The sequence below is a fragment of the Chiloscyllium plagiosum genome, chromosome 32 (assembly GCF_004010195.1).
Source record: "Chiloscyllium plagiosum isolate BGI_BamShark_2017 chromosome 32, ASM401019v2, whole genome shotgun sequence".
Lineage (NCBI taxonomy): Eukaryota > Metazoa > Chordata > Chondrichthyes > Orectolobiformes > Hemiscylliidae > Chiloscyllium > Chiloscyllium plagiosum.
The window spans coordinates 39332669-39343769 of record NC_057741.1 but is presented as its reverse complement, the minus strand read 5'-3'; positions in this window follow the sequence as shown (position 1 = coordinate 39343769).

Below are 11101 nucleotides of genomic sequence, written 5' to 3'. Positions count from 1 at the left end.
CAGTGGAGTCGCAGGTAGATAGGATAGTGAAGAAGGCGTTTGGTATGCTTTCCTTTATTGAGTACAGGAGTTGGGAGGTCATGTTGCGGCTGTACAGGACATTGGTTAGGCCACTGTTGGAATATTGTGTGCAATTCTGGTCTCCTTCCTATTGGAAAGATGTTGTGAAACTTGAAAGGGTTAAGAAAAGATTTACAAGGATGTTGCCAGGGTTGGAGGATCTGAGCTACAGGGAGAGGCTGACCAGGCTGGGGCTGTTTTCCCTGGAGCGTCGGAGGCTGAGGGGTGACCTTATGGAGGTTTACAAAATCATGATAGACGTGTATAGGGTAAATAAACAAGGCCTTTTCCCTGGGGTGGGGGAGTCCAGAACTAGAGGGCACAGGTTTAGGATAACAGGGGAAAGATATAAAAGGGACCCAAGGGGGGTGAATGTGTGGAATGAGCTGCCAGAGGAAGTGGTGGAGGCTGGTACAATTACAACATTGAAAAGGCATCTGAATGGGTATATGAATAGGAAGGGTCTGGAGGGATATGGGCTAAGTGCTGGCAAATGGGACTAGATTAGGTTGGGGTATCTGGTCGGCATGGACGAGTTGGACTGAAGGGTCTGTTTCCCTGCTGTACATCTCTGTGATTCCATGACAGCCGGTGACTGGTGAAGTTCTATAGCGGTTAGTGTCGGGACCACAATTATTCACGTTATACATTAATGATCCAGACAAAGGAACTGAGGACATTGTTGCTCGGTTTTTAGATGACACAAAAACCAGTGGAGAGGTAGATAGCATTGAGGAAGCAGGGAGGCTGCAGAAAGACTTGGACAGGTTAGGAGAGTGGGCAAAGAAGTGGCAGATTCAGTACAATGGGGTTAAGTGTGAGGTTATGCACTTTTGGTAGGAATAATAGATGCATAGACTATTTTCTAAATGGGGAAAGGCTTCAGAAATCTGAAGCAGAAAAGAACTTGGGAGTCCCAATTATAGGATTGTCTTAAGGTTAACATGCAGATTCAGTTAGAGAAGCATGAGTCGAAAAGTGTGGTGCTAGAAAAGCACAGCAGATCAGGCAGCATCTGAGGAGCAGCAGAGTCAATATTTTGGGCATAAGCCCTTCATCAGGAATGTGGTGGGGGGAAGGGGAATGTGAGATAAATAGGGGGTGGGGCTGGGGGGAAGGACATGCAAATCTTGGGCCTCCTTCACTGCTAAATCTAAGCCACCTGATGAATGGAGGTAGAACTCCTTATCTTCTGCCTTGGGACCCTCCAACCACACGGCATCAACATCAACTTCACCAGTTTCCAAATCTCTCCTCCCCCCACCTAATCCCAGATCCAATCCTCCAACTTGGCACCTCCTTCTTGAACTGTCTACCTGTCCATCTTCCTTCCCACCTATCTGCTCCACCCTCCCCACTGACCTATCACAATTACCCCCACCTGCATTTACCTATTGCCTTCCCAGCTACCTCCCCCACTGCCCCACCAAGCAGGGCTTGTCAAATGAGGAGCAGCTGAGAACTCTGGATCTGTACTTGATGGAGTTTGTAAGGATTTTGGGGCTGTGGGAATCTGATTGAAACTGACAGAATACTCAGAGGCCTGGATTGAGTGGACGTGGAGATGATGTTTCCATTAATAGGAGAGACTAGGGCACAGCCTCAGAGTGAAGGAACAACCCTTGTGAACTGGGATGAGGAGGAATGTCTTCAGCCAGAGGAGGGTAAATCTGGTAACTCATTTCCACAGAGGGCTATGGAGGCCAAGTCATTCAGTCTCTTTAGGACCGAGATGGACAGGTTCTTGATTAGTAACAGGGTCAAGGGTTACGGAGAGAAGGCAGGAGAATGGGGTTGAGGAACATATCAGCCATGATCGAATGATAGCATAGACTCAATGGGCTGAATGGTCTAATTCTGCTCCTGTGTCTTATGATCTTATGGTCTTTGTAAGATGTGAAACTCTCTCTCTCTCTTTCTCTCTCTCTATCTCACACCATTACTTATCCTCCTGCTGATTCAGTAAATCCTGGGCAATGGCAGATTTGAGGGGGCTGAATGGCTTTCTCCTCTTCCTGTGTTCCTCTGTGTAATCAGCAGGTCATTGATAAATTTCACGTTTCTGTACAGGTAAGTGAAATTACCTGCTAGGTTGTAAAATCTGAAACACTTTCACTGCTCTCACACCCAGAAGGGCTGTTATTTACTTGTCTGTTTAGGAAAAGGTCAGACAGTGACTATAAACTGACTCACTAGTTGCACCAGCCCCCCCTGGGCACTGTAACGTTGATTATCATTCATCAGCTTCTGTTGACACAAAGCTATCGATATCAGCATTGCTTTCATAGTCAGTTTGTGGTTTCATTAGTTTGCTCTGCACATTCCAATGTCATCATCAGAAATATGATCGCACATCTGGGCAGAAAAATTACAACTGACAGAATTTGCAGTAATAAACCAGCCGGGCTGCCCAATAGGGTTGCAATTTGAATGAATATCCTATATTTGCAACCTTTGGGTCCAATCTCCTCCACCAGTGCAAACACCTTCTCTCCATCGACCCGATCAACCTCCTTCAGAATGTGAGAGACCTACAACAGATCACCCCTCGGCTTTTGCTTTTCCAGAGACTGAGCCCCAGCCTGTATACTCTTTCCCGATATTTATAATCTCCAGGTTCTCTCCTATTCTACTCAGGGAGCTGTGGCTCAGTTGGCAGCACATCTGCCCCTAAATCGCAAAGTTCAAGTCTCAAATCCCATGCCAGCTTTAGGGGGTGTTTCACTGTCTGAGGGGCAGTTTGTTTGGAATAGATGTTTGAGGCATTTGCATGGGCTCAAATGATCTCATGGCTGTACCTGGAAAGAGAGCAGAGAGTCTTCTCTGGTGTCCTGGCCAAGGTTTATCCTAATCAACATTACAGAAAGAAACAAATTACAGAGGAACCGCGATTATCCTGAATTCAACAAGTGCTTCATTGACTGGAAAACCTGGTGTACATGAACATTGCTATATAAATGCAACTCTTCCTTTTCGGTTGAAATGTTCCCACTTTATAAGGGATCTCTGAATACTGAAGGGTCTGTGACATTTCAGCAGGACAGGAAGCCAGGGAAGGTTGACAGCAGACATGGGGGCAGTGTCTGAAATCACAGGCCTTTGTGCTGCCCCAGGCCCAGGGCCCCCAACCTAAGCACAATGGACCCCTCCCAGAGCCTCGGGCTTCAGTTATTGAGCTCTGATGTATCCCCTTGTCATGGGCTGTAGGTGGAGAGATAATGTTGTTCATTAGGGATGACACTGGTACAACAGAGAAAGAGGTGACCTTAGTTCTGGAGATCAGGATGTAGAATCAGTTTGAGTGAGTTGAAAATGGAAAAGGTAAGAGCTCACTTGGGGGAGTGGTTGAAAGGTCCTCCTAACAGCCCAGGTAGGCAGGGAAGAAATAATCAGACTTGTAAGAAAGTAACAAAAAAGCTGCAGGTACTGCAATCCAAGGGAGACAAACAGGAGGCTGGAAGAACACAGCAAACTAGGCAGCATCAAGAGGTGGAGAAGACAACGTTTCCAGTGTAACCCTTCTTCAGTCCCAAAAACGTTGACTTCTCCACCCCCTGATGCTGCCTGGCGTGCTGTGTTCTTCCAACCTCCTGTTGTCTCCCTTGGATTCAAATTGGTAAAGGTAGCCTGGACGATGAGTTTATCGGCTGTTTTTAAGGATAGTTACTTACAACAGCATGTTCTAGAGCTAACAGAGTATAAAGTCTACTCTTTATCTGGTGGTGTGTGATGGGGCCATAATAATTAATTAATTAATTCTTATGGATGGGGTGGCATGATGGTTCACAGCACCAGGGATCCGAGTTCAATTCCAGCCTCAGGCAACTGACTGTGTGGAGTTTGCACATTCTCCCTGTGTCTGTGTGAGCTTCCTCCCACAATCCAAAAATGTGCGGGTTAGGGGAGATTGGCCGTGCTGAATTGCTCTAGTGTCCAGGGATGTGCAGGCTGGGTGGATTAACCATGGAAATGTAAGATTATGGGGATAAGGAAGGGGGTTTGTGTCTGGGTGGGATGCTTTTTGGAGGGTCAGGATTCTCTGAGGAAGGTGTTTAGCACACTTGCCATCATTGCTCTGATTTTTGAGTACATGAGTTGGGATATTATGTTGAGGTTGTACAGGACGTTGGTGAGGCCTCTTCTGGAACACTATGTCCAGTTCCGGTCGCCCTATTATAGGAAGGATATTCAAAGTTTGGGTGAAGATTTGTAGCTCGGGTGCTCGTTGTTGTGGTTCTGTTCGCCGAACTGGAAATTTGTGTTGCAGATGTTTCGTCCCCTGTCTAGGTGACATCCTCAGTGCTTGGGAGCCTTCGGTGAAATGCTTCTGTGATCTTTCCTCTGGCATTTGTAGTAGTTTAAATCTGCCGCTTCCGGTTGTCAGTTCCAGCTGTCCGCTGCAGTGGTCGGTATATTGGGTCCAGATCAATGTGTTTATTGATTGAATCTGTGGATGAGGGCCATCCCTCTAGGAATTCCCTGGCTGTTCTCTGTTTGGCTTGTCCTATAATAGTAGTGTTGTCCCAGTCGAACTCATGTTGCTTGTCGTCTGCGTGTGTGGCTACTAAGGATAGCTGGTCGTGTCGTTTCGTGGCTAGTTGGTGTTCATGGATGCGGGTCGTTAGCTGTCTTCCTGTTTGTCCTATATAGTTATGGTGCAGTCCTTGCATGGGATTTTGTACACTATGTTGGTTTTGCTCATGCTGGGTATCGGGTCCTTCGTTCTGGTGAGTTGTTGTTTGAGAGTGGCTGTTGGTTTGTGTGCTGTTATGAGTCCTAGTGGTCGCAGTAGTCTGGTTGTCTGTTCAGAAATGTTTTCGATGTATGGTAGTGTGGATAGTCCTTTGGGTTGTGGCATAACAGCACACAAACCAACAGCCACTCTCAGACAACAACTCACCAGGACGAAGGACCCGATACAACATGAGTTCGACTGGGACAACACTACTATTATAGGACAAGCCAAACAGAGAACAGCCAGGGAATTCCTAGAGGCATGGCACTCATCCACAGATTCAATCAATAAGCACATCGACCTGGACCCAATATACCGGCCACTGCAGCGGACAGCTGGAACTGACAACCGGAAGCGGCAGAGACAAACCACTACAAATGCCGAGGAAAGATCATAGAAGCATTTCACAGGAGGCTCTGAGGATGTCACCTAGACAGGGGACGAAACGTCTGCAACACAAATTTCCAGCTCGGCGAACAGAACCACAACAACAGGAAAGATATTATTAAGCTGTAGAGGGTTCAGGAAAGATTTCCCAGGATGTTGCCAGAAATGGAGAGATTGAGGTATTAAAATAGGCTGGAAAAGCTGGGACTTTTTTCACTGGAATGTGGAAGGCTGAGGGGTGACCTTATTGCGATTTATAAAATCATGAGGGATATATTTAAGGTGAATGACAAGGGTCTTTTCCCCAGGATGGGGGAGTTCAAAACTAGGGGCCTATTTTTAAGATGAAAGGAGCAAAATTTAAAAAGGACATGAGGGGCAATCTTTTTGTACAGAGAGTGGTTCATGTGTGGAATGAACTTTCAGAAAAAGTGATGAGTCCTAGTGGTCGCAGTAGTCTGGTTGTCAGTTACAGCATTTAAAAGACATTTAGACAAGTTTGTGAGGGATATGGGCCCAGCAGGTGGGACGAGTTTAGTTTAGGAGCGTGGAGTGGTTGGACTGTAGGGTCTGTCTCTGTGCTGCATGGCTCAATGATGCTAATTAATGACTTTGTAATGAGGGCACCCCAAGGTAGCAGTGACCATAACATAACTGAATATTACATTCAACTTGATGCCAGACCTGCTGACGTCTCTCTGCACTTTCTGTTTTTATTTCAGATCCTGAGGGGACTTGGTGGATGGATAGTAACAAGGTGTTTAGCCTTATCGTAAAGATGAGAGCTAAGGGATATTGTTTAACAACAACAAGAAGCTTTTGTCTCTCCGAAGGTCATGAGTTTTGTAAACTGTCTTCCCCACAGAACAGTGGAGACGGGGTCATTGAATACCTTGTAAGGCCGAGACAGATGCATACTTGACATACAAAGGAGTCAAAGTTTATTGAGGGTAGGTGGAATTATGGAATTGGTAGCACAGTCAGATCAGCTGGCATCTAATTGAATGACAGAGCAGAATACCCTCAAAGGGCTGAATGGCCCACTCCCAGACTCTAATTTGTGCCTGTTAATTTGGTGATTTAATGTACAGTATCTGATTTAATTGTATTTGTTAATGTCAAACACAATTCTATGAACTATGTTCTAATATTTAAATGTATTTCTCAGACAGGGTTTTAGATGAGGAATAGGCTCTGCTGTAATAGAATATGGTTTTATTTATGTTGTCCATGACAGATTAAAAACCATTCCCGTAATGTACACCCGCTTGCAGTACCCTCTGTAACTGTTGCAGACATGTGACGGGAATTATCCAATTCACCCAAAATAAAGCAGCAGCAATCAGGGTGAAAGCAGACAAAGTAAAAGACAGTGACCGGACCAATGGAGAGAAATTGATGACATTGTTTAGCCAAATGTGATATTCTAAACCGCACTAACATAGCACCTGGGGATGAGAGACTGGATTTGGTGCTAAGGTCTACAGTATTACAGCTGAGGGGTCCCCTCCACCTCCTTGTCTGTCTTCTATGTCTGTTCATGGCTAATTAACTTCATGTGTTTTAACATGCAGTCAATCAACTTGCCTCAACATTGGCACTTAGAACGTTGTGGCAGGACATTGACTAGAATTGCCTCTTTGGCGCTGTCAGGTAAAGAAAAATGTGGTTTCGTAAAGTTTAGATGAGTCCTGGATGTAGATGTACACAAATCCTCAAAAGTACCAGGGCACATTGATGAGGCAGTTGGAAATGAAGATGAGACATTGGGTTTATAAGCACAAACATGGAGCATGAAAGCAAAGGATCATGGTACAGTTATAGTGTCAAAGAGCTGTACAGCACGGAAAGGGACAAATTGTCCATACCAACCAGATATCCTAAACTAATTTAGCCCCTCTCGCCAGCACCCGGTCCATATCTCTCTAAACCCTTCCTATTCATATACCCATCAAGATGCCTCTTAAATGTTGTAATTGTACCAGCCTCCACCACTTCCTCTGGCAGCTCATTCCATACTCGTACCACCCTCTGCGTGAAGAAGTTGCTCCTTTAAGTCCCTTTTAAATCTTTTCCCTCTCAGCTTAAACCCATGCCCTCTAGTTTTGCCCTCCACTACGCCGGGGAAAAAGCCTTAGCTATTCAACCCCCCCTATCATTTTATAAACCTATGATTTTATAAACCTCTATAAGGTCACCCCTCAGCCTCCAACACTCAAGGGAAAACAGGCCCAGCCTGTTCTGTTTTCCCTGGAGTGTCAGAGGCTGAGGGGTGACCTTATAGAGGTTTAGAAAATTATGAGGGGCATGGATAGGGTAAATAAACAAAGTGCTGAAAATGTGTTGCTGGAAAAGCGCAGCAGGTCAGGCAGCATCCAGGGAACAGGAGAATCAACGTTTCGGGCATAAGCCCTTCTTCAGGAAAGAAGGGCTTATGCCCGAAACATTGATTCTCCTGTTCCCTGGATGCTGCCTGACCTGCTGCGCTTTTCCAGCAACACATTTTCAGCTCTGATCTCCAGCATCTGCAGACCTCACTTTCTCCCTAAACAAACAAAGTCTTTTCCCTGGGGTCGGAGAGTCCAGAACTAGAGGGCATAGGTTTAGGTTGAGAGGGGAAAGATATAAAAGAGACCTAAGGGGCAACTTTTTCACACAGAGGGTGGTGTGTGTATGGAATCAGCTGCCAGAGGATGTGGTGGAGGCAGGTACAATTACAACATTTAAGAGGCATTTGGATGGGTATATGAATAGGAAGGGTTTGGAGGGATATGGGCCGGGTGCTGGCAGGCGGGACTAGATTGTGTCGGCATGGACGGATTGGACCGAAGGGTCTGTTTCCATGCTGAACATCTCTATGACTCTATGACTCTATTCAGCCTCTCCCTACAGCTCAAATTCTCCAACCCTGATGACATCCTCATAAATCTTTCCTGAACGTTTTCAAGTTTCACAACATCTTTCTGATAGGAAGGAGACCAGAATTACACACAATAGTCCAAAAGTGCTCTAACCAATGTCCTGTACAGCTGCAACATGACCTCCCAACTCTTATACTTGATGGACTGACCAATAAGGGAAAGCATACCAAATGCCTTCTTCACTACCTTATCTACCTGTGACTCTACTTTCAATGAACTATGAGCCTGCACTCCAAGGTCTCTTTGTTCAGCAACACTCTCTAGGACCTTACCATTAAGTGTATAAGTCCTGTCCTGATTTGCCTTTCCAAAATGCAGCACCTCGCATTTATCTGAATTAAACTCCATCTGCCACTCCTCAGCCCATCGGACCATCTGATTAAGGTCATGGTGGAACTGTAAAAAGAACAGGTTTGGCCTCATCAGGAGCACTAATTCCAGGCATCGGACATTAGGGAAGATGTGAAAAGTTCAGCAAGAGAATAGAGAAGGCTCAACAGGATCCCACCAAAGATGAGGGATTGAGTTCCGAGGAAACATTCCGACTGTTCTCATGGGATAGGGAGGTGACCAAGTGCAGCTTTCCCAGGGGATGGATTGCTTTGATGGAGATGGACAAACTATTGATAAAGCTCAGAGAAAGTGTAGATGTTCTGCAAAATAGTCACTGAGTGTGCGTTTCATCTCCCCAGTGTAGAGGAAACCACATTGTGAGCAGCGAGTACAGCTAGATTGAGTGAAGTGCAGATAAATCACTGCTTCACCTGGAAGGTGTGTCTGGGGCCTTGGATCCTGAGGTGGGAAGGGGTAAATAAGCTGGTGTTACACCTTCTGCGGTTACAAAGGAAGGTGCCATAGAGTGCAATGTCCCAAAAATGACCCTGAGCTTCCAGTTGCCTGTCACTGTAACCCCCCTACCCTGTTCCCTGGCCAACATCTCTGTCTCAGGCTTGCTGCGGTGCTCCAGTGAAGCTCAGCACAAGCTGGAAGAACAGCATCTCATTTTCCACTTGGGGACTCTGCAGCCTCTGGACTCAATATCATGTTCAATAATTTTAGAACCTGAGCCCCTTGCTCCATGCCCTTACCCCAACCCCACACCCCACACCCCAGGCCCTGTCATCACATGAGGTTGCTATCATGTGCAAGCCATTGTCAGCCACTAGCGGCTCCCCCCGCCCCCCCATTAGCAGATATTCATTCTCCCAAGCAGACCTTTACCCATTTGGCTGGCCCACCATGTTTCTCTCTCTCTCTGACCTCCATCTCCACATATTGTTTACTCCTTACCACCTCCCCACGTCCCACCTTCAACATCAATACCAACCTTTCCCTAGTTATCATCAGTTTGAAAGAAGGGTCGCTGGATCTGAAACTTTATCTCTGTTTCTCTCTTCACAGATGCTGCCAGACCTGCCGAGTTTCTTCAGCAATTTCTGTTTTTCTCTCTTATTTCCAGCATCTGCAGTTCTTCAATCCTTTTTGGCCCGGTCTCCTCATTCTCGCCTCATCAGGCATTCCAGACAAACTTGGAAACCTGGCACTCTCCCTACATCAGGTAATCCCATTCTGCGGGATAGGGAACAAAATGCTACATTGATATCCTGATTTGGAATGCCCTGAAAGTGTTTAACATGAGACACAGCTTCAAGTTCCATCTTGAGCTCCTGCAATCTAGGGTTTTGAATCTATAAATTATTCAAGTCAGCCAGAAAGCTGGTAAAGGATGAAGGAGTTAGCAATGTGTTGGAATACGTGATGTTACACTGAGTGAGTGAACTGGGATCCATTGTGAAACCCATTGAGACAAGATCTTGTTTGTCAAGAGCAGTCATTCCTACAAGGAACTGCTGAATTGTGAAATTCTCAGCAAAACAAACAAGAATAAAAGAACGTTTCCTTGACCTTCAAGAACTGCTTATGTAATTACAAAATAAAGAGAAATAATGAGTATATATAAAACAGTTTCACGACCTCGGGCCATCCATAGGGACTTTGCAGCCAGTATCGTCCTCTATATAGAAATAGGAAATTTGGGACAGTGAGATCACACACTGGGCCAATCACATCTATTGCTTGTTTCAATGTTGGCTGAGGAACAACTATCCCTCAGGATTAATCGACAACAGCCCAACCTTTCTTTAAAATACTGCCAACAAAAACTTAAGCGTCACCTCCGACAGTGCGGTGCTCCCTCAGCACTGACCCTCCGACAGTGCGGTGCTCCCTCAGCACTGACCCTCAGACAGTGCAGTGCTCCCTCAGCATTGACCCTCCAACAGTGCGGTGCTCCCTCAGCACTGACCCTCAGACAGTGCAGTGCTCCCTCAGCACTGACTACCCAACAGTGTGACACTCCCTCAGCACTGACTGACCCTCTGACAGTGCGGCACTCCCTCAGCACTGACCCTCCGACAGTGCAGCACTCCCTCAGCACTGACCCTCCGACAGTGCGGCACTCCCTCAGTGCGGTGCTCCCTCAGCACTGACCCTCCGACAGTGCGATGCTTCCTCTGCACTGACCCTCTGACAGTGCAGCACTCCCTCAGCAATGACCCTCCAACAGTGTGACACCCCCTCAGCACTGACACCCCGACAGTGTGATACTCCCTCAGCACTGACTGACCCTCTGACAGTGCGGCGTTCCCTCAGCACTGACCCTCTGACAGTGCGCACTCCCTCAGCACTGACCCTCCAACAGTGTGACACTCCCTCAGCACTGACCCTCTGACAGTGCGGCACACCCCCATTCCTGTAAGTCAACCTCGATTTTCTGTTGAAATCTCACAGGTAGATTTTGAAAGCACTGCCTCCTGTCCAAAGGCTGCCCTGACCCGAGCTTTGTAAATCCACTTGATTCTCTCGTCAGCTGTGACACTTTTCTAAAGTTGAAGAATTGGCAGGTGGTGCCCACGCTCTGTGACTGTCTGGTAATGCAGTTCCTGGTATGGCCATCTGATGAGCACATCAGAACCAGGCTTCACTTGCCTTGCTTTGT